This window comes from Schistocerca serialis, chromosome 4, assembly GCF_023864345.2.
Source record: "Schistocerca serialis cubense isolate TAMUIC-IGC-003099 chromosome 4, iqSchSeri2.2, whole genome shotgun sequence".
Classification (NCBI taxonomy): Eukaryota; Metazoa; Arthropoda; class Insecta; order Orthoptera; family Acrididae; genus Schistocerca; species Schistocerca serialis.
The window spans coordinates 101,516,951-101,540,520 of record NC_064641.1 but is presented as its reverse complement, the minus strand read 5'-3'; the positions used below and the strand labels follow the sequence as shown (position 1 = coordinate 101,540,520).

At 53.7% G+C, this 23,570-nt stretch overlaps 5 non-coding genes across 5 annotated transcripts; 1 reads left to right on the top strand and 4 right to left on the bottom strand.

The window, feature by feature from the left end:
- Positions 1–14,637: 14,637 nt before the first annotated feature.
- Trnaf-gaa (transfer RNA phenylalanine (anticodon GAA)) lies at positions 14,638–14,710 on the bottom strand. The gene has a single exon. It is a non-coding gene; the product is annotated as a tRNA-Phe (tRNA).
- Positions 14,711–21,585: 6,875 nt separating this feature from the next.
- Positions 21,586–21,658, bottom strand: Trnak-uuu (transfer RNA lysine (anticodon UUU)). The gene has a single exon. It is a non-coding gene; the product is annotated as a tRNA-Lys (tRNA).
- Positions 21,659–21,954: 296 nt separating this feature from the next.
- Positions 21,955–22,026, bottom strand: Trnae-uuc (transfer RNA glutamic acid (anticodon UUC)). The gene has a single exon. It is a non-coding gene; the product is annotated as a tRNA-Glu (tRNA).
- Positions 22,027–22,348: 322 nt separating this feature from the next.
- Positions 22,349–22,421, bottom strand: Trnam-cau (transfer RNA methionine (anticodon CAU)). Its single transcript has one exon. It is a non-coding gene; the product is annotated as a tRNA-Met (tRNA).
- An 813-nt stretch (positions 22,422–23,234) lies between these two features.
- On the top strand, positions 23,235–23,306 carry Trnag-ucc (transfer RNA glycine (anticodon UCC)). Its single transcript has one exon. It is a non-coding gene; the product is annotated as a tRNA-Gly (tRNA).
- The last annotated feature ends 264 nt before the right edge of the window (positions 23,307–23,570 follow it).

Sequence of the window (23,570 nt, the reverse complement as noted above, 5' to 3'; positions counted from 1 at the left end):
CCTCTATGGGGTGGGACTGTCTCCGATGATCGTGGTCGGGCCGTGGAGCATGTGTTGGCTCAGCTCGACCTTAGCCTCTTAAACACCGGTGCTCCCACGCATTTCAGTGTGGCCCATGGCTCGTTCTCGGCCATCGATCTCTCTATTTGCAGCCCTGGACTTGTCCCATCCCTCCACTGGAGGGTGCATCCTGACCTGTGTGGTAGTGACCATTTTCCCATCTATTTGTCACTGCCACAGTGTCATTCTTCTGGGCGCTTGCCCCGCTGGGCTTTCCACAGGGCTGACTGGCCAGCTTTTACTTCCGCTGTAACCATTGCGTCTCCCCCACAGGGTGACATTGACGAGGTGGTCCGTGTTTTAACCACGTCCATCGTTTCAGCGGCCGAGGCTACCATCCCCCGTTCCTCTGGCCTCCCTCGGCGGAAGGCTGTCCCCTGGTGGTCGCCGGAGATTGCTGAGGCGATTCGCGACCGTAGGCGGGCTCTCCAGCGTCATAGGCGGCACCCGTCTCTGGAGACCCTCATCGCCTTTAAGAGGCTCCGTGCCTTCGCCCGTCGACTTATTGCACGGCGTAAGCAGGAGTGCTGGGAGAGGTACGTCTCCTCCCTGGGCTCCCGTGTCTCGTCCTCGCACGTGTGGTCCCGTATCCGGCGGATTTATGGCTCCCAGACCCCTGTGGGTGTCCCTGGGCTCTCCTTGGACGGCGCTGTCTGCACGGACGCTGCCGCCATTGCTGAACGGCTAGCCGCGCACTTTGCTCAGAGCTCTGCGACTGCATCCTATCCCCCCGCCTTTCGCTCTCTAAAGGAGCGAGCCGAGCGGACGGCGTTCTCATTCCACACGCGTCATTATGAAACATACAATGCTCCTTTCAGCGAGAGGGAACTCCTCGCTGCCCTCGCCGATTGCCCTGATACAGCACCAGGACCGGACTGCATCCATGCGCAGATGCTGAAGCATCTCTCCAGGGACTGCCAGAGACACATCCTCGCCATCTTTAACCGCATTTGGAACGAGGGCGTGTTCCCGTCGCAATGGCGAGAGGGTCTTATTGTCCCCATCGTGAAGCCCGGTGCGGACCCACTGGCGGTAGACAGCTATCGTCCCATTACCCTCACCAACGTTTTGTGCAAATTGCTCGAACGTATGGTGGGGCGGCGTTTGTGTTGGGTCCTTGAGTCGCGCGGTCTCCTCGCTCCATCCCAGGGTGGCTTCCGTCGGGGCCGGTCTGCAGTGGACAATTTGGTGCGGCTGGAATCTGCTGTCCGTACGGCTTTTGCCCGACGTCAGCACCTTGTTGCTGTATTTTTCGATCTGCGGAAGGCGTATGACACCACATGGAGGCATCACATCCTCGCCACGTTGCATGGGTGGGGTCTTCGTGGTCGGCTCCCGGCTTTTCTTCAAAGCTTTTTATTGCGCCGCTCTTTCCGGGTGCAAGTCGGTGCCACCTCTAGTTCCTCTTATATACAGGAAAATGGGGTCCCGCAGGGCTCGGTGTTGAGCGTCTCGTTATTTCTAGTGGCCATTAATGGTCTGGCTGCAGCAGTGGGGTCGTCGGTGTCTCCTTCTTTGTATGCCGACGACTTCTGCATCTCATTTAGCTCCACGACTATGGGAGTCGCCGAACGCAGGTTGCAAGTCGCCGTTCGCAAGGCAGCATCATGGGCTCTGGCTCATGGTTTTCAGTTCTCTGCTGCCAAGACTCGGGTTATGCACTTCTGCAGGCGTCGGACGGTCCACCCTCATCCTGAACTTTACCTCGACGGCCACCTGCTTGACGTGGTGGACACTTGCCGCTTCTTGGGACTCGTGTTTGATGCCCGGCTCACATGGGTTCCTCATGTTACTCAGCTGAAGCAAAAATGCTGGCGGCACCTCAACGCCCTCCGCTGCCTTAGCCACACGTCTTGGGGTGCAGATCGCTGCACGCTGCTGCGGTTGTACAGAGCCCTTGTGCAGTCCCGGCTTGATTATGGGAGCCTGGCCTATGGGTCTGCGTCACCCTCAGTGTTGAAGTTGTTAGACCCCATACACCACTGTGGGGTCCGGCTTGCAACTGGCGCTTTTCGTACGAGCCCCGTGGATAGTTTACTGGTGGAGGCCGGGGTTCCCCCGCTGCGGATTCGCCGCCATCGACTGCTCGCCGACTATGCTGTCCACGTGCATTGCTCGCCAGGCCATCCCAATCGTCGCCTGCTTTTCCCTGCCATGGTCCTCCATCTGCCCGAACGGCGACCTAGGTCTGGGCTTTCCGTAGCTGTCCGTGTCCAGTCCCTGCTGTCAGAACTGGGGTCATTCCCTCTTCTGCCTCCCTTCCGGGTCCATACACCTACGCCTCCCTGGTGTTTGTCCCGGCCGTCTGTCCGTCTGGATTTGGCACAGGGCCCTAAGGACTCGGTTCCGCCTGTGGCCCTCCGTCGCCGTTTTCTTGCGCTCCTCGAATCATTTCCGGGCTGTGAGCCAGTCTACACTGATGGTTCCCTGGTTGATGGTCGCACTGCCTACGCCTTTGCTCACTCTGACCATATTGAGCAACGCTCCTTGCCAGCTGGCTGCAGTATTTTTACTGCAGAGCTGGTGGCCATCTTGCGCGCTCTTGAGCACATGCGTTTCTGCTCAGGTAGGTCCGTTGTCATCTGCAGTGACTCCCTGAGCAGCCTTCAGGCCATCGACCGCTGCTATCCCTCCTCTCCTCTGGTGTCCTCCATTCAGGAGGCTGTTTCCGCCATTGCCCGCTCTGGTGGTTCAGTGGTCCTGGTTTGGACGCCCGGTCATGTTGGCATCCCAGGGAACGAACGTGTAGACAGGCTGGCCAAAGGGGCGATAGCCGCCCCAGCTTTGGAGATCGGCCTTACGGCTCGCGACCAGCAGCTGGTGTTGCGCCGTAAGGTACTTGGGATGTGGGCTGCTGAGTGGCGTGGCATGACAGCCCCGAATAAACTACGGGCTGTCAAGGGGACGACCGATGTGTGGCGTTCCTCCCTGCGGGCTTCTCGCAGGGACTCGGTAGTCCTGTGTCGGCTGCGCATCGGCCATACCTACCTGACGCACGGCCATCTGTTACGTCAGGAGGATCCCCCCTTGTGTCAGTGTGGGTCCCGGCTGACGGTCGGCCACATTTTGCTGGAGTGTCCTCGACTGCGCACACTCCGGCAATCTTTTAATCTCCCGGGCACTTTGGCTTTGGTTTTATCCGACGATGCCTCCATGGCTGATACCGTTTTAAATTTTATTCGTGGTAGTCCGTTTTATGGTTCGATTTAGGGAGGTCCTGCGCCTTTCCCTTTCTGTGTCTATTGTCCTTGTGTCTGTTGCTGTTCTGGTGTGCTGTGAGATGGTTGACTCTTTCCCATTTTTGATCTCGTGGTTAGTCAACCAGTCTCCGGCCATCTTCCTTTCTTCTGTTTATTTCTGTCTGATGTTCCTCTGTCCTTGTCTGTAGTGTTTGTTGCTGCATTTGTGTGCTTTTAGCGCCTGGGGGGACGTCTCCTCCCCCTTTGGTTTTTATCTGCTTCGTAGATTTTCGGCTCGCCTGATTTTGGAATGGGGGACTGATGACCTTCGCTGTTTAGTCCCCCTTAAACATCCAACAACCACCACCACCATCCTCCCACGTCCAGGAGAACGGTGTGCCACAGGGCTCTGTTTTAAGTGTCTGTCTGTTTTTAATAGCCATTAACGGGCTTGCTGCGGCCGTGGGAAATTCTGTCTCCGCTTCCCTGTATGCTGACGACTTCTGCCTTTATTACAGCTCTACTGGCATTGCAGCTGTTGAACGTCAGCTACAGGGCGCTATCCGTAAGGCGCAGTCTTGGGCTGTAGCGCATGGGTTTCAGTTTTCGGCAGCCAAGACCTGCGTTATGCATTTCTGCCGGTGCCGAACAGTCCATCCTGAGCCGCGGCTTTATCTTTCCGACGAACTCCTTGCTGTGGTGGAGACCCACAGGTTTTTGGGGGTGGTTTTCGATGCCCGGTTGACTTGGCTGCCTCATATCCGGCAGCTTAAACAGACGTGTTGGCGGCATCTAAACGCTCTGAGATGCTTGGGCAACACCCACTGGGGCGCCGACCGCTCTACACTGTTGCGGCTCTACCAGGCGTTAATCCAGTCCCGTCTGGATTATGGGAGCCTGGCTTATGGCTCAGCATCCCCATCTGCATTACGGGTGCTGGACCCGATTCTCCACAGCGGGATACGCCTTGCCACTGGTGCTTTCCGCACCAGCCCTGTGGACAGCGTACTAGTGGAGGCAGGTGTACCTCCACTGCGGTTCCGACGCCAACGTTTGCTGGCCGCTTATGCTGCCCATGTTCTAAGCTCGCCCGGGCATCCAAACTATCGTCTCCTGTTCCCGCGGTCGGTCGTCCGTATGCCAGAACGTCGGCCCCGGTCTGGTTGTACAATAGCGGTCCGCGTCAAGGAGCTTCTCTCTGGGCTCCAGGGTTTCACTGTTCCACCTCCTTTCCGGGCTACTTTGCATACACCCCCATGGTGTGTTCGTCGCCCTAGCCTTCCTCTCGACTTGGCACAGGGCCCTAAGGACTCAGTCCCTCAAGAGGCCTTCCGCCGCCGCTTTTATTCCATCCTGGCCACGTATCAGGGCTCTGGTGGTGTTTACACTGACGGTTCGATGGTTGCTGGTCGTGTCGGATATGCGCTCACTCTAGGGGACCTTTCCGAACAACGTTCCTTGCCGGATGGCTGCAGCGTTTACACTGCTGAACTGGTCGCCATCTTTCGTGCCCTAGAGTATATCCGCTCCTGCTCAGGTGAGTCCTTCGTTATCTGTAGCGATTCCCTGAGCGGTTTACGAGCTCTCGACCAGTGTTTCCCTCGTTCTCGTTTGGTGATGGCTATCCACGAGTCTCTGCATACTCTCGCCTGTTGCGGCCGCTCTGTGGTCTTTGTGTGGACCCCCGGTCATGTCGGTATCCCGGGTAACGAACATGTTGACCGCCTGGCGAAAGAGGCCACCAGCAAGCCATCTCTGGACCTTGGCCTCCCAGAGACTGATTTGCGGGCAGTCTTCCGCCGCAAAATCTTGGCGCTATGGGACGATGAATGGCGCGAACTACCAATGCGCAATAAACTCTGTGCTGTCAAGGAGACGACGGCTGTGTGGCGGTCATCCCTGCGAGCCACTCGCAGGGACTCAGTAGTTCTTTGCCGGCTCCGCATTGGCCACTCCCGGCTGACACACAGTTATTTACTGCGCCGGGAGGACCCTCCTCTATGTCGCTGTGGGGCAGCTTTGATAGTGGCCCACATTTTGCTGGCCTGCCCCCTTTTAGCAGTGGTCAGGCAGACATTTGCGCTGCCTGCTACGCTCCCTGCCCTTTTAACAGACGACTCCACTATGGCTGACTCAGTTTTACGTTTTATTCGGGCAGGGGGATTTTATCATTTAATCTGAGTGTTTCTGTTTTATTTTTGTTTTGTGTCGACTCTGGCCTTTGGCCTATGATTTTACACTGATTTTTTAATGTGTTTCTAAGTGGTTGGCTTTTCCTTTTTTATTTGTATGGTCGGCCAACCACCGTTTATCTCTATGTGGTTTTCGTTCGTTTCGTTTTGTCTTGTCTTTGTCTCAGTCTCTCCTGTTCTGTATTGTCTGTGATCTCTTCTGTTCCTCGTTTTTGTTCTCTGTGGGTGTTCTATGTCTTTGGAAAAAGGGACCGATGACCATGGCAGTCTGGTCCCTTTAATCCCCCAAACCAACCAACCAACTAATCCCCCAAACCAACCAACCAACCAACAGCACCGCAAAAGGAACACGTCTGAGGTTATAAAAGCACGATGACCGTTAACTAACAAGAAAGAAGGAATATGTTATCGTACGACCATCTTTACACTCCTCACGCCATTTTCAACCTGGAAGACATAAGCGGAGGACCACTTCTCTTTAATTACAGATACCACGGTCCCGTACGGCCGCAAATGACGAGATATTGTGTCATTCCGGATTTCGAAAGGCAAGTTAAACACACGAACATTTTGAAGGCCAAACCCGCCATGAGAAATAGTCACGTTGATCATATTCTTCTCGGGTATGCAGCCGGATCATAACGTCTTCATGACACTATATTTCCGCGGTCCATCTGGCCGCCATCTTCAGGTGAGAGCGCTGGTGCACGAACTCGCCGGAACTGACTTCCTAGCGCTTTTTTTTTTTTTCTTTATTGTTATTTTAACACCTTATACAAAGGCGGGCTGGCAGCAGCACAATACGCCGCTCTTCAGCCTTGAGTGTTACAACAAGTAGTACATAAAGGTGGCACAGAGTAGACAGTAAAAACGGTGGGCAAAAAAATGTAGACACTAAAAATCGAAAAAACATGTAGCCGTTCACGCTGAACGAGAAACATCACTAACACTGGGCGACACGATGCACAGAACATGGATGATGGCGACGGCACGTGAACGGTGGGGGCGTGACGGCGAACAACACTACACACAAACGAAGGCACACACACGAAACACTGACGGCGATGATCTCCGGCGCGCGAATGTTCACTGAGCGTGTACGAGTCCGGGGACCTGCCAAGAGAGGAGGTGGAGGAGGAGGAATGGGAAGGGGAATGGGAGAGGGGGGAGCAGAGATGCCATGGGCAAAGGAGAGAGGGGGAGGGAGGAAGGGGGAGGGGAAGCCCGGTGGAGAGGGGAGGAGGGAGGGGGGAAAGGAAAGAGGAGGGAAGGGAAGGGAGGGAGGGAGGGAGGGTGCCTAAAGGAGAGGACACAGGAGGTGGGGGGGAGGATCAAAGTTGATAAGAGGGGTAGATGGAGGGGACGAGGACATCATCAGGGAGGGGGAGCTGGCGGAAGCCACCTTGGGAGAGGGTAAGGAGGGTGGAGAGATGGAGACCGGGTGGGACGTGGGAATACAGGCACGGCAGCGGGCGGGGGTGGGAGAGGATCGGGGACACGAGCGGGTGAGGAGGATCAAGTTTACGGGAGGTGTACAGGATCCGTATCCTTTCAAGGAAAAGGAGGAGGTGGGGGAAGGGGACGAGATCATACAGGATCCGCGTGGGGGAGGGGAGACGGATGCAATAGGCAAGGCGGAGAGCATGGCGTTCAAGGATTTGGAGGGATTTATAGAAGGTAGGGGGGGCGGAGATCCAGGCTGGATGGGCGTAACAAAGGATAGGGCGGATGAGGGATTTATAGGTGTGGAGGATTGTGGAGGGGTCCAGACCCCACGTGCGGCCGGAAAGGAGCTTGAGGAGACGGAGTCGGGAACGTGCCTTGGCTTGGATCGTCTGGAGATGGGGAGTCCAGGAGAGGCGACGGTCGAGGGTGACGCCAAGGTACTTAAGGGTGGGAGTGAGGGCGATAGGATGGCCATAGACGGTGAGATAGAAATCAAGGAGGCGGAAGGAAGGGGTGGTTTTGCCTACAACGATCGCCTGGATTTTCGAGGGATTGACCTTGAGCAACCACTGGTTGCACCAAGCGGTGAACCGGTCAAGATGGGATTGGAGAAGGCGTTGGGAGCGTTGCAGGGTGGGGGCAAGGGCGAGGAACGCGGTGTCATCGGCAAACTGGAGGAGGTGGACGGGGGGCGACGGCGGCGGCATGTCCGCCGTGTACAAAAGGTACAGAAGGGGGGAGAGGACGGAGCCTTGGGGCACACCGGCGGAGGGGAAAAAGGTGTAGGAATCGGTGTTATGGATGGTGACATAGGAAGGACGGCGGGAGAGAAAGGAACCGATCAGACGGACGTAGTTAATGGGAAGGGCAAAGGTTTGGAGCTTGAAGAGGAGACCGGAATGCCAGACGCGGTCATAAGCGCGTTCGAGGTCAAGTGAGAGGAAGATTGCGGAGCGACGGGAATTAAGCTGTTCGGAAAGGAGATGAGTGAGGTGAAGGAGAAGATCGTCGGAAGAGAAGGATGGCCGAAAGCCACACTGGGTGACAGGAAGGAGGCGGTGCTGGCGGAGATGCTGGTGGATGCGGTGGGTGAGGATAGATTCCAGGACCTTGCTGAAGACTGAGGTAAGGCTGATGGGACGGTAGGAGGAGACGGCGGACGGCGGTTTGCCAGGGTTAAGGAACATGAGGATATGGGAGGTTTTCCACAGGTCGGGGTAGTAACCGGTGGACAGGACTACATTGTAGAGCCTGGCCAGGGTGGAGAGGAAAGAGACAGGAGCTTCACGAAGGTGACGGTAGGTGGCACGATCGTGACCAGGAGCGGTGTTGCATTTGGTGTGGAGTGTATCAATGAGATCCTGGGTAGTGATAGGGGCATTGAGTTCCGTGTGTGTAATGGTGTCTAAGTACTGGAAACCAGGAGCGAGGGGAGGGACAGAGGTGTCAGTTCGATCGCGGATATCCGGGAAGAGGGAGTAATCGAACTGGGGATCATCGGGGATGGAGAAAACATCGGAGAGGTAGGAGGCAAAGTGATTGGCCTTACTAAGGGTGTCAGGGAAGGGGTGATCATCGTGGAGAAGAGGATAGTAGGGGGAGGGTTTAGTTCCGGTAAGGCGACGGAAGGCCGACCAGAACTTGGACGAGTTGATTGGTAGGGTTGCATTTAAACGGGTGCATGTCTGTCGCCAGTCCCGGCGTTTCTTAGCCGCGAGCAAATTACGAACGTGTCGCTGGAGTTGCCGGTGGCATCGTAGTGTGTCCGGGTCACGCATGCGGAGGAAGGCACAGTAGAGACGACGGGATTCATGGAGGAGGAGAACGGCCTGTGGGGGTAAGGTAGGACGGTGGGGGTGGATGGCGACAGTAGGAACGTGGGCCTCCACGGCCTCAGACAAGGTCTGCTGGAGAAAGGAGGCGGCATGGGTGACATCGTCAGGGTGGTGGTAGGTGAGAGGGTGGCTATCGACCTGGGTGGAAAGGGTATCCCGGTAGGCATTCCAGTCGGCTCGGGAATAGTCGTGGACATACTTAGGGGGAGGATCAGTACGAGGATCGGGGCGAGGGCGACGACCGTCTGAAATGGTGAGAAGGACAGGGAGATGGTCGCTACCAATAGGTTCCAGGACATCCACCGTTATGCGGCCAAGGAGGTTGGGGGAGGAGAGGATAACATCAGGAGTGGAGTTGGATTCGGGACGGGTATGCTGGGGGATGGGGACGAGGTCGCCTTGAAGGGTGGAGAGGAACCGATGCCACCGCCGTAACTGGGCAGCGGAACGACTATGGATGTTGAGGTCGGCGGCGATCACGTAGGAGGAAAAGGTACGATCGACGTGGGAGAGGAAGTCGAAGGGAATAGGAACGTTGGGGAGGACATAGATGGTGGCGCAGGTAACGGTAAGGCCGGGGAAGAAGAGACTAAGGATCAGGTGTTCAGTGGGGTCGGGAAGGAGAGGTTGGAGCCGAACGGGGATCTGGCGGTGGTGACCAATGGCAACTCTGCCACGCGCAATTGGGAGGGGATTATCGGAGCGGTGGAGGAGGTAGGGCGAAGCGTGAACGGTATGGTGGGGTTGGAGGAAGGTTTCATTAAGGAGGAAGGCATCCACGCGGTGGGTGGCAAGGGTGTGCAGGAAGAGGTTCCTGTTGGCGGGTAGGGAGCGGATGTTGTTGAAAAGGATACGTTGCTGGCGCGCCATGATAGGGATTTAGACGAGGGTGTCAAGGCGGGAGAAGGTGAAATGGGCCTGGTTGTTGGAGTAGGTGGCGTACATCTTGAGTTGGAAGATGGAACGGGCAGCAAGGGAGATCTGCTGGAGGGTGTGAGGGCGCTGAAAGGGATGAACATTCTGGAGGACGATGGTAAGGAACCTGATGACGTCCTCAGCGGGGGGGGGGACGAAGGGAATTGCCAGGAGGGGTGGGGGCGTCCAGGGGACGGACAGGGACGGTGAGTTCAGGAGTGGTTGGAGGGGGTCGGGCTTTACACTTTTGGGAGTAGGTGGGATGGGGGAGATGGCAGGTATTGCAGGAAGGAGGGGATTGGAGGTTAGGGCACTGCCTGAGGAAGTGCGCTTGCCGACAATGCGGGCAGGTGGGGGCCTCGCGGCACTCAGCTGTGGGGTGCGCGTTATAGCGCAGACACCTCTGGCAGCGCAGGGATTGAGGAGGGGAATGGGAGGGGTCGACCTTGAACCGCTGGTTAAAAAGGAGGGCACCCTCCTTCAGGAGACAGTCAATGGAGGGGGCGTGCTCAGAAAAAACCCGCATAAGGCGGGTGGGGCCGGCAGCGTTACGTATGCGGCGAACCGCATGCACCTCCAAATGGGGATGCGCCTTGAGCTCCGCCAACACCTCCTCCTCTGTGATCACTGGACTAAGCCGAGTGATCACGGCAGTGAGAGTGGGCGGGCGACGCGGAGGTTGGGGTTGGCGGGAGGGAGGTGGTGAAGGAGCAGGAGTGAGAGAGGCATGAGGGCCAAAGCGGGTGACAGGGATGCGGGACAGGAGGTATGTGTGGAGGGTGGGGCTGGGGGAGGAGATGAGGACCGAATCACGGCGAGGAGTGAGGAGGGAGATGGGGGCACCAGGACAATGCTGGCGAAGGAAGAGGGTGAGGTTCCGGGCTTCAAGGAGAGAGGGATCAGGACGGGAGAGGAGGTAGCGGTAGGAGGAGGGGGTAGAGGAGGAGAATGAGGGGGCAGGGACAGGCGGGGAGACATCCATGGCATCATGGGTGGGGGAAGGAGGACGAGGCGGAGCCTTTTTGGAAGCAGAGGGAGCAGGGGTGCCACTGGGGCACTTGACGGCGGCGGAGGAGGTGTGGGGGATGGGAACAACGGGAATGTGGCGGGGAGTGGCAGGTCCCGGGGCCGGAGTCGGCGCCGGAGATGGTGACGGTGACGGCGAAGGCGAAGGCGACGGCGACGATGACGATGACGGTGGCAGTGGCGGCGGTGATGGCGAAGGTGACAGGGAGAGCTGGGCGTGGACAGTGGCCTGACGGGCCACCACCCGAGCCGGAGCTGCAGTGACAGGCAGGGGGAGTGGGGGGAAAGGATCAGAACGAGAGGAGCGAGAGGAAGAAGTGGGAGAGGGGGCGACAAAGATAGAGGGTGAAGGGAGAGTGAGGAGAGGTGGGATGGAAGAAGAGGGGTGGGACTGGGCACACCAAGTTATAGTGGTGGAGGCGGCAGAAGGGGAAGTATAAACTATGACGGTGGTGGTAGCGGTGGCAGCGGTGGTGTGGGCGGACATGACGGTAGAGAGAAACAATAACGAACAGAACGAAGAGGAAAGAACAGAAACTGGGGACAGACAAAGACGAAGACGGATGAAGACGAAGACGGCCGTAGACCAGGGTCAGGACGGCGGCGACGGCGGCGACCAGGCGGCACCGGATGGCGGCGGCGGCGGCGGGCACCGGATGGCGGCGGCGGCGGGCACCGGCCGGCGGCGGCGGCGGCGGGCACCTGCTGGCGGCGGCGGCGGCGGCGGCGGCGGCGGCGGCGGGCACCGGCGGCGGCGGCGGCGACGAACAGACGGACGGACGGACAGCAGACGGCGACGAACAGACGGACGGACGGACGGACAGCAGACGGCAGCGAACAGGCAGACGGACGGACGGACGGACAGCAGGCAGCAGCGGCGGCGGTGGACAGCGAGCAGGCAGGCGGACAGACAGGACGAACAGCGACAGCAGGAAGCGACGGGCAGGCAGGCAGACAGACAGACAGACAGACAGACACAACCGCCGAAGACGGAGATTACAACCTGAGAGCAGCCTAGGCGTTGCAACCTGACGTCGTCGACTGAGGGGATCCAACCCTCTGTTCCTAGCGCAAGCTGCGGCCCCTATATAGGCCAGCAGAAGACCCACAACGCGTGCGCGAGAAGGTGCCGTAACTGCCCTCTAGCGCAGTAAACATACTGCGCCGCCAGTGGTGGAAATAGGCGAAATCGAGGTATCGCTGTCAAAAATTAAAATAAAAAAAAAATTTTATTCCGACGATCGAAACGCAGACCGTTGTTTTTTGATGTCAGATAACACCGGGTCCCAAGTCTTACTTAAAAGATAGCCCTTGTCTCTATTAAGAAGATTGTCAGATAAACGAATCTCTATGGATTCTTTTAAAACACAGTCCCAATAGCGAGATGCAGGGGCAACCATTTGTGTCTTGTCATAGAGCATTCTGTGTCCTTCGGTGAGACAGTGCTCCGCCACTGCAGACTTCTCAGGTTGAAGCAGCCGTGTGTGCCGCTGATGCTCAACACATCGGTCCTGAATGGTGCGGATTGTCTGGCCAATATAAGCCTTCCCACAGTGGCAAGGGATCTTGTACACACCGGGCTTCCTCAAACCCAAGTCATCCTTTACAGAGCCAAGGAGCGCTCTAATCTTGGCTGGCGGACGAAAAATACTTTTGATATGGTATCTTTTCAGAATTCTTCGTATCTTCGAGGAAATGCTCCCAGCAAAAGGCAGAAAGGCCACCGATTTGCAGGTATCTTCTGGTGGTTCAGGCGAAGGTCCATACTGGAAAGCACGACGGATCTGTTTATCTGTATAGCCATTCTGCTTGAACACAACCTGAAGATGGTCCAATTCTTGTGTCAAGCTTTCTCCATCTGAAATGGCATAAGCTCTTCTCGCCAACGTCCGCAGGACCCCCGTACGCTGGAACGATGGATGACAGCTAGAAGCATGCAGGTAACGGTCCGTGTGCGTAGGCTTTCGATAAATACTGTGTCCCAGTGTCCCATCATCCTTTCTGTACACCAGAACATCCAGAAACGGAAGCTTCCCATCACTTTCCACCTCCATGGTAAACTTGATGCTAGGATGCAAGGAATTAAAATGATCTAGGAGGCGGTCAAGAGCTTCTCTCCCATGAGGCCACACCATAAACGTATCGTCAACGTACCTCCTAAAACAAGTTGGTTTTAAGGACGCCGTCTTCAGCGCCATGTCCTCAAAATCTTCCATAAAAATATTGGCGACTATTGGGGACAATGGGCTCCCCATAGCCACTCCGTCAGTCTGTTCAAAATAGTTGTCATTAAATAAAAAGTACGTCGACGTCAGCACGTGGCGACAAAGCCTGGTTGTTTCCTCATCCAGTTTCTCACCAATTAATAGCAAGGATTCTTCCAGAGGAACCCGGGTAAAAAGCGACACGACATCAAAGCTCACAAGTAAATCCGAGGGACTGAGAGACAACGACTTCAATCTCTGAATAAACACCATAGAATTGGAAATGTGATGTTCGCATTTACCGACGTGAGGGCCAAGAACAGATGCTAAATACTTGGCTAGATTGTAGGTAGGAGCACCCAAATTACTCACGATCGGACGAAGCGGGACCCCTTTCTTATGAATCTTGGGTAGGCCGTATAATCTCGGTGGCACGGCAGCACCAGGACGAAGTTTTTTAAGAACGTCGTCAGGTAAAGAACTCTTCTTCAGCAGTGAAAGCGTCTTCCGTTTTATACGTTCAGTTGGGTCGTCCTGCAATGTTCTGTATGCTGAGTCTTCAAGTAACAGATCCATCTTTCCCAGATAGTCATCACGTGACAGAAGAACCGTTGCGTTGCCTTTGTCTGCTGGTAGAACTATCAGATCTTCGTCTTCTCTAATGGACCGGACGGCTGCCATTTCGAGAGAGGAGATGTTACTCCGTGGAGGCGGCGCCCGCCGCAATGTATGTGAGACCTCTTGCCTAATCTCTTCAGCTTGGTCCTCCGAAAAGCTGGACACTGCTTGTTTGACTGCGCAGATGATTTCGGTGATAGGCACATTCCTCGGTGCAGGGGCAAAATTCAGGCCTTTCTCCAACACTGACAGCGTGGCGTAGTCCAGTTCTTTACTCGTGAGGTTAATAACTGTCCGTCGACGGGTGTCGTCATCAGATGTCGTGGGTTGAGAAGAAAGCACGGTAGCCAGTCCGTTGTGGTGGGGCCGCCATGTACCCTTTTGGTTGTAGCCCCCTGACAACACAGGGATCGCTCTACTGATGCCTGCGCCGTTAACTCCCCACGTATGCCAAGGAGTAGATGCCCGTCTCCCTGGGGCATCGGGACTCCCGGCAATGGCCATCCTGCCAGGTGGCCTTTGCTGTGGCTGGGTGGCGCCCGTGGGGAGGGCCCTTGGTCAGAGTAGATGGCATCACGGTGGATGACACGCAATGAAGCGTGGCTCATCTTCTCTTGCTGGTGGCCAGCCACCAGCAGTCTCTAAGCGTTCGAGGGGCCATTTTAAAGGTAACGTTTATGACCCCAAATCGTTCCCCTCCCGCGCCACACCATGGGAAGAACGAAAGGCATTGAATGAAAGCGAGACGTATTCGCTAAGCTCGTAACACACTATCGAAGACTGCTGACACACGATGCAACAACAAATTGCAGGAGTCGTTACGTCTCATACGTTGGAGCAGAGAATTTACATGTTTTGTCGACACTCACTGGGCAATTGGAAAATTTGCAAGCATTTCGAATGCAATGTTTCCCACGTTTTCGCTCATTTCACGGTTCCGTTGAAGACGTTCTTCACCACCTGACACAGAAAAAGGAACGCAGTCGGTAAGACTTTTTTGATTCTTTTGCTTCTAAGGGAGTCAGTTGTCTAGTGAGTTCCACTTATGGCATGCACTAGACAACCAGAACACCTACAGGAGAGAGTCATTTTTGTTGTCAGCGGTAGTTGCATTATCACCAACGCGGAGCAATTCCATTGGCGTCGCATCAAAACGAGTACCTGCCGAAACCCGGGATCGAACCAGGGACCTTTAGATCTTCAGTCTAACGCTCTCCCAACTGAGCTATTTCGGCTGACGTTGAACGTTGCTGTTTGCATGTGTTTGTTCACCTCTGCCTCGTTGCCAATTTCACAGTCACCTTCGTCTGATAAGACACAGGGACGCTGAAAGGCGAGCAGCCGATGCAGTGAAGTCCCACACACATTTCTTCTGCTTCCATCATCGTAACAAGCAAACATGTCGACTCGACTCGTGTAATATTCACTTCGCTGACTTCACGTGACGCCGCGCTGACGCTAGAAAACCCGTGCTATATCGGTGCCAGGGGCAACTCGTGTGCAGAGAACGAGACACAAGAAGGAGTGAGCCTCTCCACCGTATGAGAGGCAGTATCTAGCAGATACACACGGTAAGACATTCGACTTGCGTTAGCTCATAAATTGCTACACGTCATCGTCTGCAAGCTGAAATGGACACATCTGCACTGCCCAGTGAGGCGACGCTTGTACTAACACCCGGTGGGCGGCTGTGAGACGAGGAGATGAGCTGCGGCTTCTGGGCGCGACTGTAACGCTGCGCCCTGGATCAAATAACACTGCACATTGCTGGTGACCCACGTGTTTAGTAGTGACGCAACTGCTAGGATGCAGCTGAACGTCCGCCTTTTGAGAGCGAGAAAATTTTCGCAGTCGGCAGGACTTTTTTTTTTTTTTTTTTCAAAATCGCACGCAGCCGGTAGGATTTTTTTTTTTCAAAATTGCACGCAGCCGGTAGGATTTTATTTTATTTATTTATTTTTTTTTGATGATATTTCATCAGAGCAACAGGCAGGCAGAGGCAAAGAGGGCAGGGGTCGAATGTCCCGAGGCCTGGCCACAATGTCTCCCCCAGACCCGTCACTCAGTCGCCTCCTGAGTTAGTGTAGGTAACTGGTTTTGTGTTGTTTTTATTTTATTTTATTTTATTTTATATTTTTTTTTTTTTTGGCTACTGAATTTGATTTATTTTAAATTTTCCTTTTAAATTGTTTTAAATATTTGTTTTTTGTTTTTGATTTATTATTTGCCGACTGGCGTGATAAAGAGTGGGGATCTTAACATGGTAGCTCATTGGCTGGAGAAAGAGGAAAGAAATAATTGGAGCCATAAAGGAAACGAAAACATCGCCCCAAAACTATAGAAAGACAGCGTTTCCTGCTGGAAGAGAACGACAAGGAGTGCAGTGGGAAAAGAAAAAGAAAACACGAAGAACTTAGAAGCCCGCAACTCTGCCGGGACATGAAATTAAGTAACGAACCTGAGAGAAAAATGAGCAAATTCTATTTCTCCATAACGGGAAAAAAATGAAATGTCACATAATTTGGCAACTAAAAACAAAACACCTCTCTTGGAAAGGAGTGTGAAAGGAGTGGAAGATTTTGAATATGCTGTCTTCACGTAAAGAAGCGAGCAAATTGGCAACATAGAATTTTAAAGCAAGCGATCCCCGTAGGAAAGAAGAAAGCGAAATACATATTGAAAGAAAGGAAGACTAAGCCTTCGAAAGGGAGTAAAAAGCACACTCGAAATAAAACGAAAGTGCGTTCCAATTGCAAAGAAAGGAAAAAGGAAAGTTATGAAAACAGTCAAAGGAAAGGAAGAAAGAAAATAATGCCGTATTCCATTATTTATCATTTCAATGTGTGTCTAGTTTGTTCTTCAGTTTTCTGTTTCTGAGTTCTTTCGTAACGTCAACACGCTATTACTTCTGTTCACATTGCAGGACCATGATCGACGTCGTCATTAAGAGTGGAAAACAGTCGGTGCCAGATTGAAGACTTTCCGAAATTGCTGTTCAATGGGGATTTTCAGAAAGCGCTGAAAGCATCTCTGATATGAGGCTGTCCTCCGGAGCGTTTCATGGCGCTCCCACAGATAAAACAAGTAGTCGACTGGATCAATTATATTCTTGGCAAATATAGCGTAGGTGGTATGCCCTAAAATCCACATTGTAGCATTTCGCTTAGATTGCGGAAAGGGTTTAATGTCGGGGATGACAGCCGTTAGCGGCGAAAAAGACCGCTTGTCAGTCCTGTTAATGAGTGCGAGCATGTCGCAGGAAATAGCCCACACATCTCGTGTGGTTCTGCAAAGAAACCGATGCTCAAGGGTACCCCTTTCGTCACAGTACTCGCACTTAGAGGACGGAATTAGGTGAATAGTCGCCAGTCGGTCGTTGGTTGTCACAGTGCGAGTGATGACCGTATACCACGTGCTTCGCACTTCCGCCGGTAACAACTTGTTGCTGACGTTTTGCCAAACAAGAACCCAGTTGTTGTGGGGACATTGACGGACTAAGTTATTCGGTGGTGACAAACCAATCATCTCACGATACAAAGAGGTGGCAGACCGCGTCCTGCGGTCGCGAGCTAGTGAAACATGATAACTGCGGGACAAGAAAAAATCTCTGAATGCAGCAAGCTTGTAAGGTATCCGCGAGACATTGATCGGTGCACTGTCAGAAAGGGGCTCATGGGCGCGGAAGAGGGCAGCCGTCGTACTGTGGGGACTGTTCTCGACAATGGTGGCAATTCTGTTGACTAGCAGGGCAGAACATTTCTTTCTGACATCTACGAGACCTAGTCCTCCGCGAGACGGAGGCTGGGTACATGTGGCAAGTTTCACCTTGAAAATATGGCCACGCCACAGCAGCCAGTGTGCAGCTTGGCTGATCGTGCGTGCCAACGGAGGTGGGACGTTGAGCACTTGGGCCACATACCACGCTTTAGCCAAAATGTGAACATTGATCAACTCAACACGCTGTAGAAGATGTAATTTCCGGGTGGCGTGACGAACCATGAGACCTTTGACAGTTGTGGAAATACGGCGCCAGTTATGAGCGGCCATCTTTATGGGGCAAGCAAAGAATTGAATGCCGAGCATCATGTGGGAGGCAGCTATGGTGTACCACGAATCGGCAGCATAGTTGCGACAGGCACCTATTGGGAGTAGCACTGTTTTATGCGGGTTCAGTTCCGCACCGGTAGCCTGGGCAAAAAGACGGAACACAGGTTTAACTAAAGGGATGTCCTTTTCTTGTCGTATAAAGACGCCGACATCGTCGGCGTACGCAATGCACGACGCCCGTACACCCTCTACATCGATCCCACTGACAGTGCGCCCAATTCGGCGGAGGAGGGGGTCAAGAGCGATAACAAAGAGGGACATAGAGAGGGGACATCCTTGCCGCACAGACCGTGCGATCCTAAAGGGAGCCGAAAGGGTGCCATTTATCAGAATGCGAGAAGACGCTCTCGTTAGGACATTTTCAAGAGCGGAGACAAAGTTCATATGAAAGCCGATGTGACCTAACAAGGCAAAGAGGTAATCGTGGTTAATCCTATCAAAAGCCTTCCTAAAGTCAATCGAGAGAATCGCCCCTGGAGTCCGTGTGGCAGCAGTGTGAGCCACGACGTCCCTATACGTGCTCACGGCGGCAAGGATACCCCTCCCTGTCACAGCGCACATCTGGAAAGGGCTAATGATTTTTCGCATCACAGTGTGCAGCCTGGTTGCGACGCATTTGCTGAAAAGCTTGTAGTCACTGTTCAACAGCGTGATAGGGCGGAAGTTTTCAACTTTGTCAGCCCCAGCGGTCTTAGGGAGAAGAATGACTATACCCTCTAGGAACTCTGCCGGACACGGAAGGCCACTCAACAATTCATTTGCGACCTTTGTGAGGATAGGTTCTAAGAGATCCCAGAACTCGAGGTAGAATTCTAAAGGAATTCCGTCAGGGCCTGGGGACTTGTGTCGAGCAGACGAACGGAGTGCATCACTCATGTCCTCCGTCGTGATGGCGGAAAGGAGGGTGTCATTGTCCTCACGTGTAAGCAGGTTCCGCATGTCACCTATGAGGACATGTGCGGCCGCCCTATCGTGGTCGCTACGCTGGAACGCGGCACTAAAATGGGCAAAAATGTGCGCACGAATGTCCCTCTCAGTGGTGAGTCGCTCCCCAGTCTCCAGTCTAAGACACCGAATAAATTTAGTAGCACCCCGTCTCCGCTCTCTTTCGATATGGTGAATAGTCGGTGACTCATCAAACGTCCCTACACAGCGGCTTCTGAGTAAGGAGCCCTGAAAATCTTGGGCTTGCAATTTAAAAATTTGAGCTTTCACAGCCTTTAACTGAAGCATAAATTGCTCATCAACAATATCTGGTAGAGAGACGGCATCTTTTAAAATCTGATAATAAAATTCAGTGGTTCTATGTTTCCACAGCGCAGCTTCGGCGCTAAAACACTTTAAAACAGCACGGATGGACGGTTTGGCCAGGTGAACCCACCAATTGACAACCGAGGCATAGTTAGCCAGCTTTTCGCCGCAGGAAGAGAGCGTATCGTGAATCTGCCGACGCAACGAGGGGGCACGGACATGGGTCACGTTAAACTTCCACACCCGAGATCGACGTAACTGGTGGAGTTGCGGCGCGCGAAGGTCACAGAAGAAGGCGCAGTGATCGGAAAAACAAACAGGGGCAACGTCAGCACTGATTAGGTGATCTGCTATGCAGGTCGACACATAGAACCTATCAAGTCTACTAGCCCCATTTCGATAGAAATACGTAAAAACTTGCTGTTGAGGATAGAGAACACGCCACACATCCGCTAACTGGAAGCTTGCAATCAGACGATCAAGGTCGACGCACTTATGAGCCGTAGGAAACTGATCACTGTCCGCGACCACGCAATTAAAATCGCCCCCCAACACGACGGGCAGCGTCGGGCTACCAATCAAGGTGGGTACATCTTCAATGAAAAATCTCGCTCTCGCCCTCTTGAAACTAGTGCCAGACGGAGCGTAAATGTTAACCAGTTGCAGGCCTCCGATAACGCACGAGATCCCCCTGCCGGTCGGTAGTCGTTGGACGCGCGTGGGCTCTACTGCAGACTTATATAAAATAGCGGTACCACACCGAGCTTCCGGGTCGACATTATAAATGGCGGAATACCCCGTTAAAACATCAAGGCACACAACGCTCACTTCCTGCAGAAAAATAAAATCAAACCGACAATGTTGGATAAAATTTGCCAAGACTTGCAATTTCTGAGGAGCCGCAATACAGTTGATATTTAACGTGGCTATTTGAACCATGTGGCTACAGGACGCATGGGTGTAGGGCACACAGATAAATTTTTTGAAAGGGAGTCACCGGCAAGGTGCGGGCGCACCGGAGACGGAAAGCAGGGTACCGTGGCAGTTACATGTCTTCATCGTCCGCCCAGGAGAGCGGCGTAGGATTGGTCGTGTCTCCGTCCGACAGACTGCCGCCGGTAGGGTCACCCGACGCGGTTTTCCTGGACGCGCGAGTCTGCGAATTGCGCAGTGTACGAGATTCCGTGTCAGTACTAATCTTTTTCGAAGGGGGCGAAATTTCCCGGCCGCCGGTACCCTTTCCTAGCATACCCTTAAGTTTCCGACTTTGTTCTCGCACACGTTTTTCTCGTTGCGTGGCAAAGTCAGTATCCTGCAACTTGGTCTTTACGTTCCGTACGGAGGCAACAGAGTGCTGTTCTACATCCATAACCAAGTTCTCCGCGTGAGGCGGAGAAAGGTGCAAGGTAGTCGCTGGAGCAGTAATTGTACTGGGGGATGGGTTGGAGTCCGCGACCTTGTCAGGAGTGGCAGTAAGCGCACAATCCCCAGCAGGGATGTCCGACACAACAGGCACTGAAGTAGCAGCATCACGTGGGGAGGACGTTGGACACTGTAGAACCGGTGAGGCAGGCGCGGTGTCGCAAACGGCGACAGTAATAGCACCTGATTCCGGAATGCTCTGAACACGATCATTATCAAGTGAAGTCACAGAAGTCGTCTCCTGCAACGGAGCAGAACGGTTGGTCGGACGACATTCAGTGCTAACGTCAGGGACATTGTCAACAACAGGTGTATGTGGAACAACAGGTACACTAGGAGGAATAGACACACCCGCTACAACAGGTTCACGAACTAACGAGTCAGCCGGTGGCGGAGAACCTCTAAGAAGGGCACCTGCGTAACTACCTGAGTTTTCTAGGGGCAACTGCACAGGGCGCCGACGGGGACAAGAATTCCGCATATGTTCAGTAGAATGACAGAGAGAACACGTTGGAGGTTGGCCGGTGTAGGAGATGAAAGCCCTATGGCCGCCTATGATAACGAAGGACGGAATGTGTTTCTTTAAGTCCATCCGCACAGTACGGACGCCGTTATCACATTGATAAACATACGCGGACGACCAATAATCTTTAGTGACAGCAAAGATAGTCCCATATAAACTTAATGCACGGCGAATTTCATCCAAGGGCACTTCAAAAGGCAGATGGAAAACCTTCACATTTCGTACACCATAACCGGCATGTAGAACCTGCACGTCACTAATAGTCCCATCAGCATGTTTAAACTTCCGAACCCCGCCATTGACGGCCACCAAACGCTCACATAGTTCACTATCAAGGAGTTTCAAGAACACGGAATTAACAATAAAATCTAAATGAACACCGTCAAGCAAAGCTGGGTCTATTTGCAATTCCGATCGGATCCAATGATGTATTTCAAAAGCCGTGGGACGCGGAAATTCGCGATCAAACAACAACTGAATAGTATTAGACCGGTTGTACGACACCATTTTCCACAATATATCCTTGAAAAACTTACAAAAAGAGAAGAAACACGCTGAGTATAGACACCAGGCCGCTGCAAACCACGACGGCCAACGATGTAAACACAGCTGCTAGCAGGGCTCGCGACGGGCACGTCCGCTCGCCGCAACCACTCGGCCACGACTGCTCGCAGCCAAAAGTCCCCTCGAATCGTGAAAAATCAAACCGTTCTGCGCAGAATGTTGACAGGAAACGAACTCCGTGCACTGATTACGGCAGGGCTACCAGCGCTACGAGACGAGCCATTACGGAAGCGTTAAAATCTTCGCCCGGACAGGGACTCGAACCCTGGACCCTTAGGTTAAAAGCCTAATGCTCTACCGACTGAGCTATCCGGGCTCACGCTTGCTGTGGATGGAGCAGCTGCAGGCAATGTGAATAACTGGAACGCGTGTGTAGGCGTACTACGGTAATTGCTGGCTTCTGGCGCAACTGGCGACTTCACCGACTTGCCACTGACGCTGGTAGCAGCCCAACAGCGGACCAGTGCCTCTTCTCCCTTTACCCCGGTGCTGACAGTAATTGCATCTCGTGCCTGTTTTCCCCGATTACGCTCGGTTGAAGCTCCGGAAGGAGGGCGACAAACGAGGGTTGGAGGGCCAAAACATGGAGGGTCGTGTGCGCAAAAACTTCCCTTCCGGTACCGGGAATCGAACCCGGGCCTCCTGGGTGAAAGCCAGGTATCCTAGCCACTAGACCACACCGGATTTGCTCGATAAACGTCAGATTTACTCCCTCTCCTCTCGCTTTTCGTGCTGAATCCGGACTTAGTGGTGTTCTCTGTTTGCGAGCATATTTGCGCTTGCAGACTGGCATGGCGCACAGCTCGAAACTGACAATTCATTGCAGTTTGCATCATATTTTACTCACAACAGGGGAGGAGAAAGGTCAAAGCTGTACCTTGCCATAGCTGGATGTAAACATTTTAACGCTGAGGCGTGGGCTCCTTGTGGATAACAAACGACAATTCAGTTCGTTCCCTAGCAACAGCAACGCCGTTAATTCAGCCATGATGTACAGCAAATTAAATGCCCCGGGTGAGGATCGAACTCACGACCTTAAGATTATGAGACTTACGCGCTACCCACTGCGCTACCGAGGCACGTTTGCAAGCAACGTCCCAGGAAACTTGGTAAGTCTCGCATATTAGAGATAGACAGTTTGCGCTTTCTCAAGAATCTGTTGTGTTGCTACACGTGCTTTCCCGAATTGCTAGATTAAACTGCTGCCGCGGCTTTTTCAACGGAAAGCAGCACTGCCTGAGGTTACAGTACATCGCCCTTGCGGCACCTGAACACAGCGGCCTGTAGGGCCAGGCTGACGCTAGAGTTCAGAAATAGCACGCGTCCGTCCAAGTACGGTCTCTTGCGTGCTGCGTGTTTGGTTCTTCTCACAGCGAATCCTGCTATACATTCCTGAGGCTGACGCAGCTCAAACGAGCAATCGGCGCGGCAGCATTATAGCGAGAACAGCAAAACGATGCATCGGCCGGGAATCGAACCCGGGCCGCCCGAGTGGTAGGCGAACAACCTACCACTTTTTTAGTTGTTGTTCTCATTTTTTTAGTTGCATTTGTTGGGGGCGGTCGGCCGTGCTTCCCGAGCATATTCCAGAGTAGCTGTCTGCAGGGAAAGTGGGATTGCCACCCAACGACGCCGGATACAGCCGAAAAAAGTGCTACACACGCGGAGTCCCCCACTACACTGCCTTAAAGCGACCGCTCATCACTATCGTGTGAGTAACCTTGCGGCCGCGGCGACGAGTCTTGCCCAAAGACGCAGCGTGCGTGGAGGCGCTGCCCGAACGCGTGTGGATGCACCCTCCTACCTCGTAAAGCGCCTACAGCTACTATCACCGTGGGCCGCTGCCGGCGGGCGGGAAGCCGACACAGCGCGGCGTTACGAGCAGCGGCTGTGCGGTGGTGGTGTAATGGTGAGCATAGTTGCCTTCCCAGCAGTTGATCCGGGTTCGATTCCCGGCCACCGCAACGGGCGCAAATTTTTACGTCTGAGTATGTGAGCCACGTGCTGTTACATTAACGTTTTCTTTCCGTCGTTGCTCCACTCCAGGCCATCCTGTAGTATGTCCCGACTTGTCCCGACTTTGCTCGGCTGACGCGAAAGCTGACGCTTGGAATTCGCCCTTATCAAGAGGACAGGCGATATAAACGGCTGTGAGAGGTGAGGTGTAGCGAAGTACAGGCAAACTGCGAAGTTTTGTGCTCCTTCTTCTTAAACAAAAAAATAAAAAA